This window comes from Suncus etruscus, chromosome 12, assembly GCF_024139225.1.
Source record: "Suncus etruscus isolate mSunEtr1 chromosome 12, mSunEtr1.pri.cur, whole genome shotgun sequence".
NCBI classification, from domain to species: Eukaryota; Metazoa; Chordata; class Mammalia; order Eulipotyphla; family Soricidae; genus Suncus; species Suncus etruscus.
This window is the reverse complement of record NC_064859.1, coordinates 65,763,391-65,787,306: the sequence shown is the minus strand read 5'-3', so window position 1 is coordinate 65,787,306 and position 23,916 is coordinate 65,763,391.

Genomic DNA, 23,916 nt, shown 5'->3' with positions numbered 1-23,916 from the left:
GTTTCACATTTGACCCTCACTAACTTTGACTCTTTATTTATTATCTGTAAAATAGGAATAAAATACCCATGTCACAGTATTTAATTTGGGAGATTATAAGTGATTTTTTTGTGAAAAACTACTGGTTCATCTGGGAAAGTGTGAGCAAGAGGCAGACATGTTAAATTAAACCCCTTTTTCACCAATTCAGGGGAGGGGGAAGAAGATGGTGCACAGTTCAGGAAGGAATGATCCAGTAAAACTTGGGGCTCACCTGGGAAAGCGTGGGCATAAGGTAGGGGCAGATTGATCTCTTCCTCGCTAGGATTGGGGGAGAAGATGGTAGATGGCATATGGTTCAAATATGGGCATGTAGTGCTCAGAGAAATATTTTTATATAACAAGCTCTATGTTATATGTTCTATATGTTCTCATAGATCAAAGATGATAGTTCCAAGGTGATATTCTCTGAATATTTATATGTTATTTGGTGTGACTGATTTCAGAAACCTGTGATTGATTTTCAATAGTTCCTGGCTGTTTTAATCTTCTCCATATGTATATATGTTACATCTCTGATATATCCCACAATTCTTGGAAGTTTTGTTTAATTTTCTCTCATTTATTTTGATTTTATATTTACTTAGAAAGTTTTTAATAATTTATCTTCAAATTCACTGATCAATTTCTCCAATGAATCCAACCAATTGCTGAGCCAGTGTAAGGTATATTCTTTCTTCCTGTTATAGTTACCCCTAGTTTCTTTCAGCTATTTTTTAGGGCATCCATCAGCTAACATTACCCATTTGTCTTGCAAACTGTCTGATTTTTTCCATTAGAGTCCCTAGCATACTAATCACAGTTATATAAATTCATCATAATATAATTTCAGCAGTTCTGTTCTGAATCTATTCTGAGGATGAGTGACTACTTTGTTTTTGTTTTTTCTTTACTATTAGGTCACATTAGCTTTATTTGTTGGTATCTGGACTCCCTGAATCAAGTTATAAGAACAAGAGTAATTAGTCTTCTGTGCAAAAATGTAAGTCAAGTTGTATAGAAATAAAACTACTATTTTTGTGTATTTTGTTGGTCTAACTACAAAGTTTCCAAGTCCATGGGACCTTAATATTCCTTCTGTCTTGGCTTTGGGATTATCTTTGGATTATCACTGTGGCCTCCTAGCAAAAATATATGAAATAAATAACACATGAAAGCAATAACATATGAAAGCCTTGCTTTCTGATGACTTAACATGTGCCACTCAGAATCCTGGAATATGTGGTAATTGCAGCAATGGAGGCTTGCAGGAATCACATTGTCATGGATTGTGTGTGTGTGTGTGTGTGTGTGTGTGTGTGTGTGTGTGTGTGTCTTTGTAGAACTATCAGAAAGAAGAGGAGTTAGCAAACAGGTAGAAAATAAAATGGTGGTGGTGCACAGCAAGAGAAGATGACACTGAAACCTTATATGACAGCTTCTTAAAGGAGATCGGAGTTTATAAGAGTGTGGCCAACTGGGAATCAGATACAAGAAGTTAAAACAGAACTGTAGTATCTGACAGAGAGCTTGGAACAACAATAGTCAGTGCTGTGATCCTAAGATGGTACTGACTAGAGATGGAACTTATTTGTGGTTCTCACATAATGTAATTTTTAATACGATTGCAAGTAAATTTTGTCCTTTGGTATTTATATGCTGAAATCCTCAAAACCCCAATGTGTCTGTTTGGAGACTGAATTTTAAAAAAGATTAAATGAGACCATTAACAGATAATCCAATCTGATTATCATTCAAATAAGAAATTTGGACAGAAATCATCATTCAAATAAGAAATTTGGACAGAAATCATCATTCAAATAAGAAATTTGGACAGAACCCACCAACCACACAGGGAATACACCAGATAGAATGAAGATGATCATTCATAGCACAGGATATAGGTCCCAGGAGAAAACATTGTAAACTTGGAGATTCCAGAACTCTGAGGAATTAAGTTGTTTTGCATACACCATTTTTCTGAGTATTTTGCATAAACAGCCCATAGTGACTATTACATATATAAGTTTTTCATTCAGTGTCAAAAATGTGGTATGAAGGGTCTGTTTGCTACATATATTTCATGGACAGGTCATAGCTCACCTCCCAATATCTACAGGTTCTTCTGAAGTTGAATCCTGCTGCTTGGACAGAGTAAAGGAGTACAAACTTGTGAAAAGTGAAAAAATCTTTAGTTGAAGTGGAAGTATAGAAAGTAAAAAGGGGTCAGTTGTGATCATTTCAAAGGGGTTGTGGGGAGTCAGCATCCACTCCATATTCTCCTAAATTAATAATTACGGTTATTAGGAATCTGAGCAAGAGGTTTGCACCAGTCCAGCTCCACAGACTCACTCTTTTCTCAAAAGAGATATAAAACAAATAATAAAAAAGCATGGGTATATTGACCAGCAGAAAGCTCACAATTGCAGGAGGAGAGAGCAGACCAATCTCCCTCTCTACCAAAGTCACTCGTGCTGCATCCATCATTCAAAATTATCATTCTGCCTATGACCCTGTTTCAAACCCATCTATGATTCTCGTCAGGGATACCAATCTGACCAAACTTCAGATACCTAGAATTTGGGCTGATATTATTATTTATATTATTTGGAACTACTGTGGGTACCTTCCCACTCACTCTGTATATTCCTTCTTTCAGGGTGCCTGTCAACTGAGAACATGCCCTTAAAAGCTGCAGTATCCAATACCATGCTGTTTTGATAACTATTGCTTTGTAGGAAAGTTTAAACTTGGGAAAAGTAATTCCTCCCATATTCTTTTTTCCAATAATTGCTTTAGCTATTGTAGGGTGTTTATTGTTCCAAATGAATTTCAAAAGTGCCTGATCCACTTCTTTGAAGAATGTCATGGATATCTTTAGAGGGATAGCTTAAATCTGTATAATGCCTCGGGGAGTATTGTCATTTGATGATGTTAATTCTGCCAATCCATGAGCAGGGTATGCATTTCTATTTACGTGCATCCTCTCTTATTTCTTGGAGCAGAGTTTTATAGTTTTCTTTGTATAGGTCCTTCACATTTTTAGTCAAGTTGATTCCAAGATATTTGAGTTTGTGTGGCACTATTGTGAATGGGGTTGTTTTCTTAATGTCCATTTCTTCCTTATTACTATTGGTGTATAGAAAGGCCATTGATTTTTGTATGTTAATTTTGTGGCCTGCCACCTTGCTATATGAGTCTATTGTTTCTAGAAGCTTTTTGGTAGAGTCTTTAGGGTTTTCTAGGTAGAGTATCATGTCATCTGCAAACAGTGAGAGTTTGACTTCTTCCTTTCCTATCTGAATTCCCTTGATATCTTTTTCTTGCCTAATCGCTATAGCAAGTACTTCCAGTGCTATGTTGAATAGGAGTGGTGAGAGAGGACAGCCTTGTCTTGTGCCAGAATTTAGAGGGAAGGCTTTCAGTTTTTCTCCACTGAGGATGATATTTTCCACTGGCTTGTGGTAGATGGCCTTAACTATATTGAGAAAGGTTCCTTCCATTCCCATATTGCTGAGAGTTTTGATCAAGAATGGGTGTTGGACCTTATCAAATGCTTTCTCTGCATCCATGGTATTGGAATAAGTACAGGCCCTCAGATCAGTGGAATAGGCTTGAATACTCAGAAAATGTTCCCCAGACATACAATCACCTAATTTTTGATAAAGGAGCAGGAAATCCTAAATGGAGAAAAGAATGCCTCTTCAACAGGTGGTGTTGGCACAACTGGATAGCCACTTGCAAAAAATTGAACTTACACCCCCAGTTAACATCATGTACGAAGGTAAAATCCAAATAGATTAAAGACCTCAATATCAGACCCAAAACCATAAGATATATAGAACAACACATAGGCAAAACACTCCAGGACATTGAGACTACAGGCATCTTCAAGGAGGAAACTGCACTCTCCAAGCAAGTGAAAGCAGAGATTAACAGACGGGAATATATTAAGCTGAGAAGCTTCTGCACCTCAAAGGAAATAGTGCCCAGGATACAAGAGCCACCCACTGAGTGGGAGAAACTATTCACCCAATACCTATCAGATAAGGGGCTAATCTCAAAAATATACAAGGCACTGACAGAACTTTACAAGAAAAAAACATCTAATCCCATCAAAAAATGGGGAGAAGAAATGAACAAACACTTTGACAAAGAAGAAATACGCATGGCCAAAAGACACATGAAAAAATGCTCCACATCACTAATCATCAGGGAGATGCAAATCAAAACAACAATGAGATACCACCTCACACCACAGAGAATGGCACACATCACAAAGAATGAGAATAAACAGTGTTGGCGGGGATGTGGAGAGAAAGGAACTCTTATCCAATGCTGGTGGGAATGCCGTCCAGTTCAACATTAATGGAAAGCGATATGGAGATTCCTCCAAAAACTGGAAATCGAGCTCCCATACGATCCAGCTACACCACTCCTAGGAATATACCCTAGGAATACAAAAACACAATACAAAAACCCTTTCCTTATACCTATATTCATTGCAGCACTATTTACCATAGCAAGACTCTGGAAACAACCAAGATGCCCTTCAACAGAGGAATGGCTAAAGAAACTGTGGTACATATACACAATGGAATATTATGCAGCTGTCAGGAGAGATGAAGTCATGAAATTTTTCTATACATGGATGTACACGGAATCTATTATGCTGAGTGAAATAAGTCAGAGAGAGAGAGAGAAAAACGCAGAATGGTCTCACTCATCTATGGGTTTTAAGAAAAATGAAAGACATTCTTGCAATAATAATTTTTAGACACAAAAGAGAAAAGAGCTGGAAGTTCCAGCTCACCTCAGGAAGCTCACCATAGAGAGTGATGAGTTTAGTTAGAGAAATAACTACATTTTGAACTGTCCTAATAATGAGAATGTATGACGGAAATGGAGAGCCTATTTAGAGTACAGGCGGGGGTCGGGTGGGGAGGAGGGAGACTTGGGACATTGGTGAAGGGAATATTGCACTGGTGATGGGTGGTGTTCTTTACATGACTGAAACCCAAACACAATCATGTATGTAATCAAGGTGTTTAAATAAAAAAAATGCTGCAGTATCAGTAAGAGTAAGAAAGCTTTGAGTTTCTGGACAACTTCATTTGTTTGATGTTGTCATATGTATAAGAACACACCAATTTAATATTTGAAAAGCTAACAATAGAGCTTACTAAACTCTCTGCCATTAATGACTTCAATAGATATACAATAATTTTCACAAATGGGATTGCTATTGTATTTTTTTTCTTTTTTAAACTTAGTTTATTCTCTCCTTTTTGTTTTTTCTATTTTTTAATATACTTTTTAAAGTAACTCTGCTCTCACTTATCTAAAAGCAAATGTATTATGGCAATATGTAATGCACTTTTTTAAATAAAGTATAAGAAAAAGAAAACTGAGCAAGAGACTCTGCTGCATTTTTATGGTATGCTTAAATAGAGTTCAAATTATAAACCATTTTTTGGATTTTGCAGTTCTTTATTTTACTATGAAAGGGGTTGACCTTCTTTATTCAAATGTATATTTGTGCTAATATTAGGAAACTTGGAAATATTATTGACTGATCCTTTTGAAATAAAGTTGACTATTTTCAGGAAAAGACAATGTGGCTTGAGAACAAAAACATTTGAAGAATGTCTGATATTCAGGGCCCCTACAGTGTACCAGATGATGGCATAGATCAGGAGAAAGTAATTTCCTTCAGTTGAATTGCTGGGCTTCCCAAGGATAATTATGCCCTGAACAGGTTATCTGCTGTTGACAGTGTTAATTTACTGCATGAGTTGGCATTGAAATTATTTAAGACCAACAGGTATTACGAAAAAACAATTCCTTGATCAGTGAACTACAACTCCCTTCACCCTAATGAAGAGCAAACTAGTCTCAGCATGATCCAAACTTTAGTAGATGATAAGTACCCCAAGGGGAACAGGAAGTGGAACACTGGTCAATGTGCATTGCACTAGGAGTTCCCCTCTCCTAAATAGCTAAATGTATTTTTCATATTGGATACACAGGATTCTCTTTCCAGTCTGTAAAATGGAATCCATTAAGTCAGTGCTTCTCAATTATTTTCTGTCATGGCCCCCTAGGAAGAAGAAAACATTTTTCGTGCCCCCACAAGACTGTAAATAGTATCTTTATTAAAATAAATTTAACCTGCAAAGCAAAAATATATAAAATAATTTGAACTGATTGTTTAATCAGAGTGCTACAATGAGCACGTTTTGCAATGCAGAGTTTTCGAAGCGGGGTTTAAAGCAGGACACAACTACTCTTAGCTCCAGAGACATAAACAAAGGGCTTAGCTTGTTATGACAGTATTTGCTGAGGTCAAACATGCCCCCCCTTTATGGAGCCTCGCGCCTCCCCTGGGAGGCAAGTCCCACTATTCGAGAAGCACTGTGTAAGGTGAGTTTACCCCACTGGTCACTAATAGGTGCTTTTTCCTAAAGAGATCACAGGGTCAATGGTGGCTGTTCTGTGCTGTTTCAGTTGCAATCAGGGATTATACTGATTGAGGTATGAAAGCAGAAGAGATAGTAGTTTGTGGCTCAGTATTAATACTTCAATTCAGGAAGTGTCTTTCCCCTCATTATGTTTGCTCTTTCCCAATTTAAGAAGACTTGGCTTAAAGAACCAAGAATTTCATGAGCCCTGTAATGTGTGTATACTTGTACACATATAAGAATATCAGGATAAACAGAATACAATGTTAGAAGAATGGGGTTACCAAACTTTGAAATTAGTCATTTCCTATTTCTATTTATTTCTTATCTTCTTAAGAGAAGGGAAGGTGACTCTGTCTGAATTGTCAGGGACACACTTAGCATCAGCACTTCGATAGTAAATGCAGGTCAGTAATCTAAACATTTTATATGTTTTCCTAAAAGACTGGTCATCCTGGGATTCAATTTGTTCCTTCCTAAACTCATACAGATATTTGTTGGGAAGTGAGCAGGCCACAAAATGCAGGAAGGACTCAGAAACTATTATCCCTTCATGCTAGACTCTTCATTTTCATTCTTTTTTTTTTTTTTTTGGTTTTTGGGCCACACCCGGTAACGCTCAGGGCTTACTCCTGGCTATGCGCTCAGAAGTTGCTCCTGGCTTGGGGGACCATATGGGACACCGGGGGATCGAACCGCGGTCCGTCCAAGGCTAGCGCTGGCAAGGCAGGCACCTTACCTTTAGCGCCACCGCCCGGCCCCATTTTCATTCTTGAGGAAAGCAAATGACAAGAAGCCCAGTGAGAATTCTGAAGATGTGAGCATTGAGTCTTTCTACTTATCTAGTGTGGTTCCATGCAACCATATATAAAAAATTTGCACTGAAATTTTTTTTTTCTTGGAGTAGGGAGACACTTCTTAGGAGATGCTCTGATGCACCTAGAATTAGATGTAGTTAATATCTGGATGGTTAGAAGATTCAATGAATGACAACTCAGTGCCAGAGACCTCCAGAACTCCCTAGTAATGCTTTGGGGCCTTCAGGGTCACACACTTTGTTCAGGCTACTTTGTGTGTCCTCATAATTGAACCCCAGTGAGGTACTTTATATGCATTCTAAGCATTGTACAATCTCCGAGCTATTTACCGTATTTTCCTGCGTATAAGACGACTTTTGAAATGAAAAAATGTCAACCAAAAATCGGGGGTCGTCTTATATGCCGAGCATATCTCGAAAAACGTTTCGATATGCTGCTCAACGAAAATCATCTGGATATTGCCACGAAACGAATTTCCCAACTTGATCCTGCACCAATCACTGCAAGGCTGCTCGGACTGTCTCTCTAACTCAGCCAATCCAAGCAGGCTTTTTATGCATGCAAATTATGCAATGTTCTGTACCCGAATCTACACTGTAAAAAGCCTGCTCAGATTGGCCAGAGAGGAAGTCTAAAATTGGGGTGGGGGGAAATACGGTTGGTAAAATTTCCTTGTGGAAATTAACCTCCTTCTATAATCATGCTAATGGTTCCCATATGCTCTTCTTATCAATGTCACAGGTCCAAAGAGCTCCTTGTCTTTGTCTTCTTATAGGCTCAAAATCTGATGGACATAGTTTCCACACAGAAATAGATAACTACAAGAATCCCACAGCTTGGATCAGCTTGTGACCTTGACCAGTCCATGTCCTGGTATTTGTTTCCTTCTGAATAAAAACAAGGCCTAATGTGTACAGGGTAAGATTGTTTTAAGTTCTACAAACACACAGCTTTCTAATAAGCACAGACTAGACACAAATTATACATAAGATAATTTTAAAACTCCAAAATATTCCTACAGTTCTGCACTTTCATCTTTCCCCCTCTTTCACTCTTGAATTTACCATAACTAAAATATTTAGCTATGTGGAAATTTAGTAAACTTTTAAAATTTCATAGACCACTGAACTAAAATAAACAACACACCATCTCACACAGGCAAGAATTTGAATGAATTATAAATAAATATATGTATGTGTAGAGAAATTAAGGGAACAACTAAACAAGAACTGGTTACCTTCAAGGCATGTTTTCTAAAAGATAAATAAAAAAAAAGAACGTCTGAGTAGAATTATGGGATTCCCAGCATCATGGCAGTTAGCTGTAAAATAGGAATCCTGAACACATGCATGCACCAGTGAGCTGTAACATGCAATACCATTTCCATAATAACTCCAATCTCAACGTCCAGCAACCCTCCCCTCTGCTGCTCATATTTTGCCAAGAGTAGTACTAAGTCCACCTCTTTTAGGCAATTAAATATTTGGAATATCTATTCATTTTTAGTAAAATCTTCCTGTTGACATCCCAGGGAAGTGTGCATTTAGAATAAAATTCATGTTTAAATTCCAGCGTGCAGCTATGTGTCCTGGGACAAATTATAAACCTGCAGGGACTTTAATTTAGCATCTTCAAAAATGATGATATTATTAACTATCTCTTGGGACGAAATTGAGAAGAAAGTGATACAGAGGCTAAGAGGCTTTAGGGGTAAAAACAAAACAAAACAACAGAAACTTTGGGAAAAGGACAAGAACAAACTCACAGCCTCAGGAGAGGAAGTGAGACTTTCTTAACTTGCCTTCTCTCCTTGAACACCAATTACTTCTGATGTCCCATCCCCCTTTCTCAGCTTGTCCACCTGACAAACTTCTCTGATCAGGCTTCTTGAGCTGTCTAAGGTAGCAACTTCTTCCAGTTTCTGTTTTGTTTGTTTTCAATCTGAAATCCTGGCTAAAGGGCTTTTTTTTTTCTAGAAATAAAATCTAGGTGTATGGCTTTATTCTTTCAGCATTTAAAGGAGTGGTGCCACTTCTTCTGACCTGCCAGTTTGTGAGGAGAAACTCATGTCCTTCAACAATATGCCTTAGAGATCTTGTGCTATTATTCTATGTCTTTTCCTTGTCTCTAGGAACCTCAAACTATAGCTGAGAGCTCATGTCCTTCTTTCCCACCCAAGTCACCTTGCAGAATAAAATGCATTCAGAGAAAAGAGATAACATTTAAATCAGTGAGCATGATCTCAGACCACTTACCTAAGCTCTTTCAAGGGTTACACCATCTGGAGACATTTCAAAGACACCTCCTTAAACAGAAAAATTCCAATCAATCTTCGGTCTTGGGGAGAGACTGATGTTAGATGTACTTACTGATAATGATTAACTAATATTGATAAGAGACTAATGAGAAGGTATGTTTGCCTGATTGTGGAAGTCCAGAGGCATCACTTAAAATGCATGAGTGCTGGGAGATTTTCAACTTAAGATAAACAAACCTTCCACGCATGAGGTATTAATATGTTAGGATATTTGCATTATGGAAATGGGAAAAACATGGGCAATAACTGATAAACAGACAAGTTAGATTTCATGGCAAGATTGCTCTCAGCCTCTCATCATAAAAGCTGAATTTTTAAGTTTCCCAAGTACTTATTTATTTATTTTTTGTTACTGCCTTTCTCCTTCACATAAAAAGGTTTCTTAGTTCCTTGGGGCTCCCTTGACAGAACATAAATGCTTTTCATCTTTCAAAATAAAATGAAAACAATAAAGAATAAGAAAGCACAGAGGAGTGAAAGAATAGTGGCTACTTAAGCAAAGCAGAAATTATGCAAAAATCACTTTACTCATTTTTAAAATGGATGTTTCTTCATGGTTGAAAAGGGGCTGCAGGTTATCCTGAAGTGAAGGACACATCATCACTTTTCAGGAAGATATAAAGGAGGATTATTCCTTGCTTTTCTTAAACATGTTTTCCACTGGGAAGCATATGTCTGAGTCAGATACATTTTTGCACCATTGACCTGGGGCCAGATAAGTGGAGCCATAGAAGTCTGGGGCAACAAGAAGCAGAGTAGAGGCCTGAGTGGTGGTGCAGAGCAGTAAGGCCTTGCCGACACTAGCCTACGGCAGATTGATCCCCCGACGTCCCATTTGGTCCCCCAAGACAGGAGCGATTTTTGAGCGCATAGCCAGGAGTAACCCCAGAGCGTCACTGGATATGGCCCCAAAACCAAAAAAAAAAAAAAAAAAAAAATCCTCTAAACTGACTTGTTTTTTACCCTCCAGCTTTGATTAAAAACCAAATGGATGGACCAGAGCGATAGCACACTGGTAGGGCCTTTGCCTTGCACGCGGCTGACCCAGGATGGACCTCCGTTTGATCCTCAGCGTCTCATATGGCATATGGTCCCCCAAACGAGGAGCGATTTCTGAGACAGAGCCAGGAGTAATTGGGTGTGGTTCAAAAGCAAAAACAAAAAACAAAAACAAACAAAAAAACCCACAAATGAATATAGAGAGCAAACAGTACAGGGACTATATTTGTTTAAAACCTTTTTTTTTTTTTTTTTTTTTTTGGTTTTTGGTTTGGGGGCCACACCCGGCAATGCTCAGGGGTTACTCCTGGCTGTCTGCTCAGAAATAGCTCCTGGCAGGCATGGGGGACCATATGGGACACCGGGATTCGAGCCAACCACCTTTGGTCCTGGATTGGCTGCTTGCAAGGCAAACGCCTCTGTGCTATCTCTCCGGGCCCTTGTTTGGAATCTTAAAGGGCCTTCATATTTGACATGGTGCTGGAGTCAGTTCAATTCTGGGAGGATCTTATAGGTAGGTAAAACACCATGACTCAAGAAAGGGTCTGAAGATTGGTGATCCAGACCTGGGATGTAGTTCTACAGATGAGTCACTATAGCCTTTTGAGGAATCTTCTGTACTCAAAAAGAAGCTCTGCAGAAAGTTCATCCTAACACAGACAGGAGGTCTCCAGGGAAAGCATCTTGAGTCTAAAATGTGCGCTATAGACCATAAACTGAGAGAAAAGCCTTCAGGTAAGCAGAGGCTCAAAAATCTTTCTGCTTGAGCCTAAGTGATAGCACAGCAGTAGGGTGTTTGCCTTGCACACGGCCTACCCAGGATGGACCAGGTTTGATTCCTGGCATCCCATATGGTCCCAAGAGCCTGCCAGGAGCAATTTCTGAGCACAGAGCCAGGAATAACTCCTAAGTGCTGCCGGGTGTAGCCCAACCCCCGCCCCTCAATCTTTCTCCTTCACAAGGACAGAAAAACTAAAGATACCACCTGACTCAGGGCTTACAAAAGGTCCCTGGAAATCTCCCCTTTCAGAACTCTAGGACAAGTGGTGTCCTTATTCTTTCAAACAATATGCAGAGCTAAAGAAGTTCTGTGAGGAGAATGGGCCTGGGTAGACTGTGCTACCAGTAAGTGCTAAGTACAAGTTGAATTAAATCATTGAATTTTGCTAAGCTCCTACTATATTTTTGGTCTACCTGACACAACCAATCTACCATTGTCAAAGCACTGGTATCTTCCAAGTGGTCTTAAAGTAGTGCATTCACTACACCATGCTTATATAAAAGCAACCTTTACTTTGGAATCTAGACTGGGAGGGAAGGACTACACTAAGCATAGCTTTTTTACTATCACTGGCTGTGGGACTGCATATCAAGGCCTTATATTAATAAGAGACTCTAGCCAGCACCCCACATTCTTAAAGTATTCATACATGGCAGTGAAATCCTACTTTTCAAGCACAAAAGTCATATCAGAATGTCATACATGTAACAACAAAGACAAATAAGACAGAAACTCCAAATTCATGTCAAAAGTTTGTGAACAAAGAATCGTGAAGTCTCCATTATCATGCAGGAAAAATATCATTTATATGAATCACAAACAACTAAATTTTGTGCCTACCATGGGAAATTACCATGAAGTACAGGCTAAAACATTAATGGAAAATCAACACTAAAATTAAGTCATTCAAACCCCAATGCACAATGGTATCTAATTACATTGAAATCTGGGTCTGATGAGCATACAGAATTCTGGTGTAATGAACTCAGAAATTAGTAGTATATTAATAGATGAGAAATAGGAACAATTTCTTTTAAAAATTGCTGAAACTTCAAAATATCAATATTATAAGGAAATATTTACCTAAAAATTTTCAGATATTTAACCTACTTGTGATTTTTAATGAATTACTTTGACATCTCCCAGGGCTCACATTTTCAGTAATATGCTCACATATTTTTCAGTAGTTGTTGCTAATGAAAGTCAAACTGCATTTATGAATATAAATTATTTAGCATTGGTTTATTGATACATAGTAGCTAATTTTCAAGATACTGTCAGTAAACACCATAAAGTTGTATTAAATATTCATATAATCATTGTGATAATTAATCCATAAAGCAATTATAATTAAAATGAAAGTATCTTGTCTTATAAATAACCAAATAAAAGAGAACTTCAGAAAAGAGGCGGCCATCACTTCAACATTTGCATCTAATGAAATACAAATGCTATCACATGTTTAACTCAAACTACAAAATGAGTGACTCTATTGTATTCATATATAGAATAACTTTGATATTGACAAAGTATGATGACATATCTCTGAGATGAACTTAAAAGAAAATGAGGAAGACCATGACTCTGTATACATTCACTGCTCTTTTCATTACAGTGTTGGAGGTTTTTGTCTTATTTGTTCCCTTTCAGGTAAGAAGTAAGATGGTCATAGGTTGATCCCCAATATTATATCCCCAAGACTCATTTCAAGGGCAAGCTTATTACATTAACTTGGCATGAATATACACTTATAAAAGTATTTCTCTATTGGCATAAAAGGGTAACAATATTCTATAGTTGAAATATTTAAAGCAAAATTTATTTATTATAATCAATTTATTATAATCAATAAAATATAAATATAATATAGTATAACATATAATAAATCAATATAATAAATCAATTATAAATTTAGTCCCACATACTATAAGTTAAAATTAATGGCTCAATTCCATTGTTATTATTATTTATCAATCTACTGACTATAATGACAAGATACAATAAAGTTTCAATTCCTAGTGATCTAATAGTATTTTCTATTGGCTATTTACTCACTGATACCATCAATTTTTAATTTCAGCCCCCCCCTCATAGATTTGTGAGCTACAAAAGGGATTCCATCTAATCCTGGCCTCTAAAAGTAGGGGAATTTAAAACATAGACAGAGAAACATGTCTGAAGCAACATGGTAACTTATATAATAGAAATATGACCTTTATATTTTATTTAAAAGCTAGTTTACAATGTTGCTCAAAACACAGTGTTTGGGGTATTCTATGTTCAGATTTTATTCATCAGACATTGAATATTCCAATACCAATTCCCAAACCAAGTGTGACCTTTCCTCTACCATTGTCCTGTTTTCCACAAACCCCCAAAGATTTCCCCCTTAGGAGACACAAAATAATTTGCTTGTTAGAACTAATGAAATTATCAAAAAGTACTTTATTATAAGAAAATCTGTGAAAATTGTTACATCTTGCAATGGGGTCATTAAATTCTGTGTTTTATTTTATTTTATTTTATTTATTTTGGTTTTGGGGCCACACCTGGCAGCATTCAGGGATTACTCCTGGCTTTAATCTCTGGTCACAGAGGGTCATTAATTTCATTGAGGGTTTACTGAGTGTTTGTGACTATTTGAGCCTTCTTGTTACTGTTTTTATTTATTAAGTTTATTAAGGCTTTTTGCTTGTTTGTTTGTTTGTTTTGGGGCCACATCTAATGGCCATTAAGGGTTTCTCCAGGCTCCAGGCTCTGCACTCAGAATCACTCCTGGCTAGTTTGGGGGACCATCTGAAATGCCAAAATAGAACCCAGATCTGTCCCAGGTCGGCTACGTGCAAGACAAAGCTCTGCCTCTGTGCTATAATTTAGGTCCCTGAGTTTAGTTGGATTATTTGCCCTGTCCCATCTAAATTAGTATGTTCCTACTGGAATATCAGTACATAGACTCTACAGGTGTCACGTGGCCCCATATGCAGCTGCAAGTGAAATGTGAACATGTTTTAGTAGAGGCATAGATAGAAAAGCAAGTAAAATCTTCAGTTGATGAACCTGTCCTCAGTGTTAGCAGTATCTCAAAAGAGGTTGCTTTATAACAGTATCTGATAATAAAGGTAATAGCTGTAGTGAACAAAAAGAGCATGTATAATATTTCAAGCACTCTGGGATTTATTTTTATCCTCTTCTGGTTTCCAGGTACATGTAGTAGCCTTTCAGGTGTAGAAGACACATAATGGTTACACTCATTCACTGTAGTACCCATACACTCAAATTTAAATTCAAGTTCTGTCAGGTTTTAGATGAGTATTATGACTTACAGGGTTTAGTTTATATTCTCAGATTCTTAGTTTTGTAATGGGAATCAGGAGGGTAGTTTAATTCCTACATCATGGTAGGTGAAAAGAGGAGATAACACCTGTATAGTATCACTAATAAAATTTTTACAAATATTTGTTACCATCCCAGAAAACCTCAAGGCTATTTCTGTTTATCTTTCCTCCTCAGAAATACTGTATTCCTTCTTTGAGTTGCTTCACACTTTGAGAACACTCCAGTATTCAGTGTCATAGCCACAAAGATTACTGAGAAACATACCTTATATTTGGTCATGCCAGAATCAACTGATGCCTACAATGAGAATAATCTGTCCCAGGATGTGAACAATAAACTCTAAGAATGTGGGTAGGTACAGGTCAGTTCTCCAGAGTGAAGAATTGAGAAGTTTGAGCTATGCACATAGTTGAATAAAGTAAGTCTAGTAGAGGCTACAGGGGTTAAGTGGACTCCAGTAGGGTTCAAATATAATGCTGTATCCCAAAATAAAACATGGCATGTGCAAGGCATATAAACAATCTCTTATCTTTAGAAATAACAAGGGATATAGACATATAAATCTAAAATAATGATCATTTTAGTAAAATGTATTGCTCAGGATCAGAGAGATAGCTCAGTGAGTTGAGTTCATGCATGTTCTATACAGTCCTGATGTGATACCTAGCACCACATGGTCTCTTGGGCACTCCTCAGGTAGCCCCTGAACACTTTCAATAAAGTGGCATAAAGAGAATGGAAAATAAAATAAGGGTAAGTGACATTTAATATTACAAATATATAATGCTGCATATTAATGGTAATCAGCAGACTATCTCATTTTTGGATACTTATAGAACAATTTCTAGACCTAGCAATCTAAACTTGAAATGTTTAGGTTTTGAAAAAAAATCTTTTTTCAGTTAAGTATTTTCTTATGGTTCATTTTTATTATGTATGTTTGTCACCCACTTCAGCTGAGTGAGATGCAGTGTGGCTTTAGAACAATGTACTGCAGATCATTTAGAAGGAGGCTGTGTGGACCTGAGGATATATTAGAAGACCAAGTTTTCCTTAGGGTGCTTACCAAAACCATTGAAAGAGCAAACAAAAAGAGAGTAAATGCTAACTAATGTTATTAGTTATCGTTACTTTCAGTCCTTAGGAGAAACAGAAGTCTTTCTGTAATTAAATGCCTGAAAATGTCCACTGTCCAAAAGGCTTGTAATTTCATTTTTATTGGACACCACAGGCAAGTAATTTTGAGTCCAAATAAAACAGAGATTGCAAAAAAATATACCTTAAAAAGTTTAATCTGGCTAATAAGTAAGAATACAAAGCATGTTCAAATAATTTATAATACATCTTTCTCTCCAATTTTAAAGTTGCATGAGCTTATTATGCAGTATTAGTCAGTGGAACCATTTTACACAAAAATACTTTGTGCTTGCAAAAAAGACTACATTTTAGAAGGCAATTGGAAAAAATAATTTTATATCCATATAAAGAAATAAATTTGTAAGTCATTTAACTGATTATGTAGTGGTATATTTAAAATATGGCATTGAGATATATTTATAACTATTTGTCTTTGATTAAACACTTTTCTTTAATGTCTTTTGAGAATGTCAATGAATGGCTAGCCATTCTTCTGAGCAACAGATGAAAGACTCCCCATATAAAGAAGAAAATCAATTTGTGTCTCTCTATGTGGTTATAACTTTGGCATAGACTAAAATAAAATGTCCTTTTTGCTTTTACTCCCTGAAATAGAACTTCAACTTGGAACAGAAATTATTTAATGAGAAGCCTCACACTGTGGCAGATTTAACTGATGTAGGCATATACAAAATAAGCCTTTTTCTCCTAAGTTAGCAAACTGTTGCTCTCCGTACTCAAGATTCAGTCGGCAAAAGTTTAATATGTTTGATGCTGGAGACCCCAAACTGACTCCAAGAAGATTTTGCGATTGATGGAGGCTAGACATGTGGGTATAGAGATTAGTCTTGCAGATGAATGTAGACAACACCAGAACATTGTTTGACTAATTTTAAAAGCTCCTTGCTTGTAGTTCAAGTTTCATGTGTTCCCTATAAATAATAATGTGTTTTCAAAAGTTGATGTCTGTGAATAATTTCTATTAAAATTATTTATCTTAATAAGTATTTTTATTTATTTTTGGGTCACACTCATCAATATTCTGGGGTTACTCCTGGCTCTGCACTCAGGAATTTCTCCTGGTGGTTCTCAGGAAATTATATGGGATGCCTAGGATCAGACCTGGCTGGATACAAAGCAAAGTTCTTACTCACTGTACTATATCTCCAACTTTGGAAATATCTTTTCAAAAAAAGTGTTGTGTTTTAAGCCACTGCTACTGTCTTGGGACTTGTTCCTGTTCTTTGTTCAGAAATCATTAAGTATTTAAAATAAATTAAAAAATAAACATGCATAGAGCCCCATTCAAATGATAGTTAATTTCTGGGTTGTTCTTTGACAGTTAATAGAGATTTGAAGATGATGATTTTAAAATTATTTCCTATATTCTCTCCTTGATTAACATTTTCTGCATGTTTCCTGGAGATTCCCTTTCCCCCATTTCACAGCTGGTTGAATTTTTGGTGCTATACTATTGAGCTTCCACCTACAGTAAGCCCAGACTTGCTCCTTATATCTCTTACTCCCAGAAGTTTGTATCTACTTCTAACTGTTTCTCCTGTGGCAGAACCATGCAAAAACTGACTGGGGGTGTCAGCCTCTTTGGCTTATTTGTTATCTTTTATATTGTGACCATATGTGGAGGGTCTCGGGGTTTTGCATTCAGGGGTTTTGAACTCCTGGCTTTGCCCTCAGGAATTACTCCTGGAGGGCTTAAAATGTATAGGATGCCAGGGATTAAATTTGGGTTGTACTGTGCAATATAAATGCCTTACTCATTGTACTATCATCTCTCCAGCCCCACTGCTTCAGACCCGCCAGTCACATAAAGGTCATTCATTCAGTCCCTTAATGTCCCTGATTCTAGGAAACTAAAAAAAACATAGTTATGTACTATGGTCAGGTATGGACCTGCACACATAATATTTTCTTCTTAGTGAAAGCATTCCTGGACTAAAGGGATGGTGCAGTTGCCTTAAATCTATCTGACTTAGATTTGATCTCTGAGTACAAAGTCAGGAGTAACCCCTGAGGCAAGAAGAAAAAAAGAGGAAGGAAGGAAGGAAGGAAGGAAGGAAGGAAGGAAGGAAGGAAGGAAGGAAGGAAGGAAGGAAGGAAGGAAGGAAGGAAGGAAGGAAGGAAGGAAGGAAGGAAGGAAGGAAGGAAGGAAGGAAGGAAGGAAGGAAGGAAGGAAGGAAGGAAGGAAGGAAGGAAGGAAGGAAGGAAGGAGGGAGGGAGGGAGGGAAGGAGGGAAGGAGGGAAGGAGGGAAGGAGGGAAGGAGGGAGAAAGAAAGAAAGAAAGAAAGAAAGAAAGAAAGAAAGAAAGAAAGAAAGAAAGAAAGAAAGAAAGAAAGAAAGAAAGAAAGAAAGAAAGAAAGAAAGAAAGAAAGAAAGAAAGAAAGAAAGAAAGAAAGAAAGAAAGAAAGAAAGAAAGAAAGAAAGAAAGAAAAAGAAAGAAAGAAAGAAAGAAAGATAAAGAAGGAAGGAAGAAAATAGAGAGAAAAGAAAAAGATATAAAGAGAAAGGATGGAAGGAAGGAAGAAGGAAGGAGAAAGATAGGAAGGACTAAAAGAAGGAAGGGAGAAAGGAAAAGCAAGCAAGGAAGAAGGAAAGCAATGAAAGAAAAAAGGGAATAGTAGGAAGAAGAAATGAAAGAAAAAATATAAGAAGAAAGATGAAAGAATAGAAAAAAGAAAAGTAGAAAGGAGAAAAAATAAAAAATAAAAATAAGTATATGTTCATGTGTGTTCTTTCTGCATGCTACATAAAGGGGAATGTTGATCAACTTTTTTTTTTGGTATATGGATTTTATTTTTTCTCCAGGGCTTCCTAGAGAAATTAAGGAATTTGGGGGAAGTGATACCCAAGATTTAGGGAATTTGGGGGGAATGATACCAGCATTGCTCATGGGCTATTTCTGGCTTTATTTTCAAAGATGGTTCCTGAATTATTTCCTTTTTTATTATTATTAATAATTTTTATTTCAACCAAAGTGGATTACAAATCATTCACAGTAGTGCCTTAGACATACATGCCACTTTTTTCAGTCATGACAATACTTGCTTCTGGTTCTCTGACAGAAAATAGCTAATTTCTGACAGAAAATAGCTAATAGCTCAACTTGTACATGGTTGTGGTCTCTGAGACTTCTTTCGCATTGAACTTAAATCATCCATTTTTTCCCTCTGGTTCATAGAAAAAGGAAGGAAATATCTCAATGTTGCTGAAATCCTCTATCAAGTGAGTGTATACTACTGCTTATTTCTCATGGGCCAAAATCAATGCCAGTGGAAAAATGATCCTTTCTCTCAGATTATGAACATCAGAAGCAGGAGCACATAAGTCTTTTCCAGAGAATTGCAGATACTCAGCTGAAATTACACCAAAGCAATTCACTCTCTAGAATGTTTAAGATTTGTTGGGTTTATTTGTTTAGTTTTCTGTTTGGAGAAAATATATATTTAATTATTGCAGTTAAAAATGAGTAAATGAGGCTGGAAAGATAGCACAACAGTAGGGCATTTGCTTGGATGCAGTCGACCCAGGACGGGCAGTGGTTCATATCCTGGCATCCCATATGGTCTCCGAAGCCAGCCAGGAGCAATTTCTGAGAGCAGAGCCAGGAGTAACCTCTGAGCACCACCAGGTGTGACCCAAAAGCCAAAAGAAAAAAAAAAGAATAAATGATACTAATTTGGGAAAGAAAACACAAGTATACATATGTATATATATGTATATGTATATATATATACATATAAAATAAAAATTCAGAGAAGAGGTGGGCTGGAGCTATAACTTAGTGGGTAGGATATTTGTTTGACTAACATGCAACTAATGGGTTCAATCCCTCTCATCCCACATGGTCTCCTGAGCCCGCCAGAAGTAATTTCTGAGTGCAGATTCAAGAGTAACCCCCGAGCGCTGCCAAGTGTGGGCTCAAAACAAACAAAAAAAGCAAACAAAAAGTCAGAGGAAAATCTCTACATACACCAAACAAAGCAATCAGAATCCCCTCATACAATAAAGAAGACTTAAAACTTGAAAATTAAGATGTATTCAACTTCCTGTTAATGTTTTTCCTAAGGGATAAAGTCAGACCTTAACTGAGGAAATTACAGTGCACTATCTTAAAGAAGAAAGAGATCCTATTCCTCCTCTTCCCCATGTAAGAGTAGAAACCCCACGTCACATCTATCACTTCACTACCCAGGACAGCAGAAGATAGAGTGGCAGCTCCTGCTTGGGAACATTTGTGAGAACAGTGATTGCGCTGATGTATGAATGAAAGATCCTCATGGCTGTGATCAATAGCAATGCAGAGAAAGCTGGAATATTTGTCGTGACTTACTATAGTTATAATGCAAAATTTTAAAGCAATGCTCAGGAAACTGAATTCAATCATAGCTGTGGGATTCTGTCTGTATGTGGCCAGTATGGAAAAAATAAGAACAACACAGCATGTATTTTAACCACATCTAATAATCATCTCTAAGCAGGGGCTGCCAACTGGGGACCCACAACTAGAATGCCTCTGCTACTAGGTTTACTGAAGCCTACATAGTGTTTAATCCATACTTTTCAAAAAATAGATACTGTGTTGTATAAAAATGTATTATTCCCCCATCCTATTTCTCTTCAAAAAAAAATTCTAGCCACAACAAATCACTCATGTAGGATAATTGCCATGGCCATATTTCATGGAATATCTTGGTCAATTCCTCTAGAGATATAAGAACTGCCCTATTCCTTTGCTACAACCACTCATGTGGATTTTGGATGTTGGCAGTTTCCCCTCTTACTAACAACTACTTCATCTTTCTATCTCAGCCATGAGATTCCATATGATTACTGATTCATTGAAGAGAGTCGAACTATTAAAGTTTTAGAGACAACATTCTTATTGTATTACAAGTTGTTAAATATCTCTCCACTGGGAAAGATGATATTAAATTTGGATAGGAGAGAGAGAAAGAGCCCAATGGCAGCCAAGGTGGTAGAGAACACATGCTGATCACATAACCCGAGCACATGTTACTACTGAATATTGTGTTGGGCATAATTCCTTACAATACTATTTACTTCTCTTACTATTCCACTGAGACCTATAATATTATTGTATTTTCTCCATCTGAAAACTAGAGGTCAAAGGGGTCTTATGACTTTCTGTGTTCATATATCTTTTAGATGGTGCAGTAGGAACTTAATACAAACTGTTGACTTTCAAATCTGCTCTCCAGCAACTTTGGACAGTAGGCTCACATAAACATTTAGTAGACTTCACCATTTAGACCGAGTATAATTTTTCACTTATTTGCCTGAAAGAACATAACACTACTAAATTTCTCCCACACCTATGAATTCCTTCTTTTTGTGGAGAACTATAGTTGGACTAAAAAAAATAATTTATGTAAGATGATTAGCATTTGATTTGGAGTGGCTATGTGCACTGGGAACTAATTATTCTTACACCCTGGGAGACATTTATGTTCCTCACAGCTGGTTTGGTAGGCAATTGTTGGGGTGCCTGATTTCACAATTCTATTTCCTGTATGAAAATAAAACAGGGTAAGTGCCCTTCTTTTCAAATGAAAATCAACATCTAAGGAAATTGGTTTTATATGATTTTAAATTGTAGACACGCCACACCATATGTTGTGTTTAATGAAAACCTTAGAAAAGATGCTTTTGACCTTCATTTTAGCAGCAACTAATCTTTCGCTCATTGAAACAGGAGAAAAGATGCTGTGGAAGAAGTGGCAATAAATGAGATAAATAAAACAGTACAGTTATGGTTCTGAGTCAGAAACAATTCTCATAAATGCATGTAAATCTAGCTACCAGTTATACTTGCTTACATACCAACAATTTTGTGTCACACACTTTAAAACTCTGAGCAAGGGTGAATGGGCCCATTATATGCTTTGATAATCTAAACATTCTCAGAATTTCCCCCATTAAACAGGTACAGGATGGCAAGAACTCTCATATGGCTAATGTTAGAGTCTTTCAATTTTATGTACCTCTGTTCAGTCATCCATACTATATTTTATTTCATGTTCCAGTATTCATTAAATAGGCATGATCAATAAAATGAAAGACTATTTCTGGTGAAAAAATATGAAAAACATGCTGTTAAAGCATGAAGGGAATTTTATTATGGCAATTTGGGATATATGACCTGCTTATACACCAATCTCCATACACCAATCTCCAATCTAATACTTTCTAACATCAAAATGATTTCTTGGTATAGATATTTGGTTTTGATCTAAAATTTTAACAAATCTTTGTTCCGGTGTGACAGCACAATAGTAGGGCATTTGCCTTGCATGCAGCTGACAGACCAGAGTTAGATCCCTGGCATCTCATATGGTCCTCCGAACCAGGAGCGATTTCTGAACACATAGCCAGGAGTAATTCCTCAGCATCACTGGGTATGGCCCAGAAACCAAATAATAATTTTTTAACAAATTTCTTATATTCATTATTTGGTAAATGTCCTATATCTAAACAATGTAATCACAAATTAATAAACTGAAGTGTTTAAGGTCTATATATGAACACAATAGCACAGGTGTATTAGATGCCTTGGAAGTAGCATGCACAGGTCTTTAAGACAGCATCTAAGAAGAGAGGATAATGTCCAGAGAAGATGTTTCTGGAAGAAGGAATGCTAACTGTAGGTTTTCTAATGATCTGTCAGAGACAACTAGATGAAACATTTTGGAAACTTGAAGGTGAGATAGGAGAGATAAGGATTTCCCAGGCATTTCAAGAGACCATAGGGAAAATATGACTGACATCAACACTAGAAAGTGAGATTATGGTGTAGGAAAAGTCTGCTCTACATCCCTGAACTTCGAGTGAACTAGTATTTGTGGGGGGGGGGGGGGCTGCATCTGGTGATGCTCAGGGGTTACGCCTGGCTTGGATGACCATATGGGACACTGGGGGATCGAACCACGGTCCATCCCAAGTCAGTCACATGCAAGGCAAACCCCTACTTCTGTGCCACCACTCTGGCCCCAAATGTACTAGCATTGATGTACTAGCTTTACTAGAGCAGTAAAGAGATGACTATTTCCAACCTTTCTCCCACTGCTGCATCATTGAACAGAGCTTCTCTGACCTTGCTATTGTGAAGTTTGTTCATTAGCCTACTAAGTAGGAATATGTTACAAATTAGTGAAGTTTTGCTAAAATAAATTTATCCAAATCTTAGAAATCATTGAAGAAGGGGGAAAAGTGGCCTTAAAGACTTATCTGTGGCTTGCACTATTTCTGTACTTACTGCAATAAAGTCTGAGAGATGAGGAGATGAGGAGAAGCTTGCATATGAATAGCTCAAGGAGAAAGGGAATGAGATAGTTTTGACAAATTGTGGCAAAAAAAGGAGATGGGAAATACATGAAGAAAACTGAAATTTCTAGCGTCTATAAGTGGCAATACACTTGTGCCACTGATTCAAGGAAAAAAAGGAAGGGAAAGTTTAGCAGAATATGCAAAGATAGAAATGATGATTTCTGGCTCAGTTTTTGAAAGAATTCTAGTGGACTCATTTTGTGAGAATTCTCATCTTTAACATTTATCCAAGTACTTCTGAGTGGTTTGATGTCCACCTCTCAAATTTCTTGCCCTTGTCAGTGGACAGCCAAAAGTCAATCTCTCTGCTCTTGCATTAGTCTTAAATTCAGCCTTGCTTATAGTTGTCCTTATCTAGTATCTTCAGAAATTTTTGGTTCTTTTGTTATTGGTATTGGTTTTTGTTTTGCTTGTGGGCCACATCTGATAGTGCTCAGGGTTTACACATTACACTGAGCTCAAGGATAACTCAAGGATTTAGAGGACCATTTGTGGTGCCCTGTTTTGAACCCACGGTGGTTGCTAAGTCAAGCAACCTACCTTACCCTACATAGTTTTCCAGCCACAGCAAGAGTTTCTTATGCAACTTACAGTGGAAGAAACTGGAATTATTATACACAAAGCTCAGGTTGAAGGTCAAGCAACAATCTTACATCCATACTCCTAAACACAAAAGCCACAAAGGCG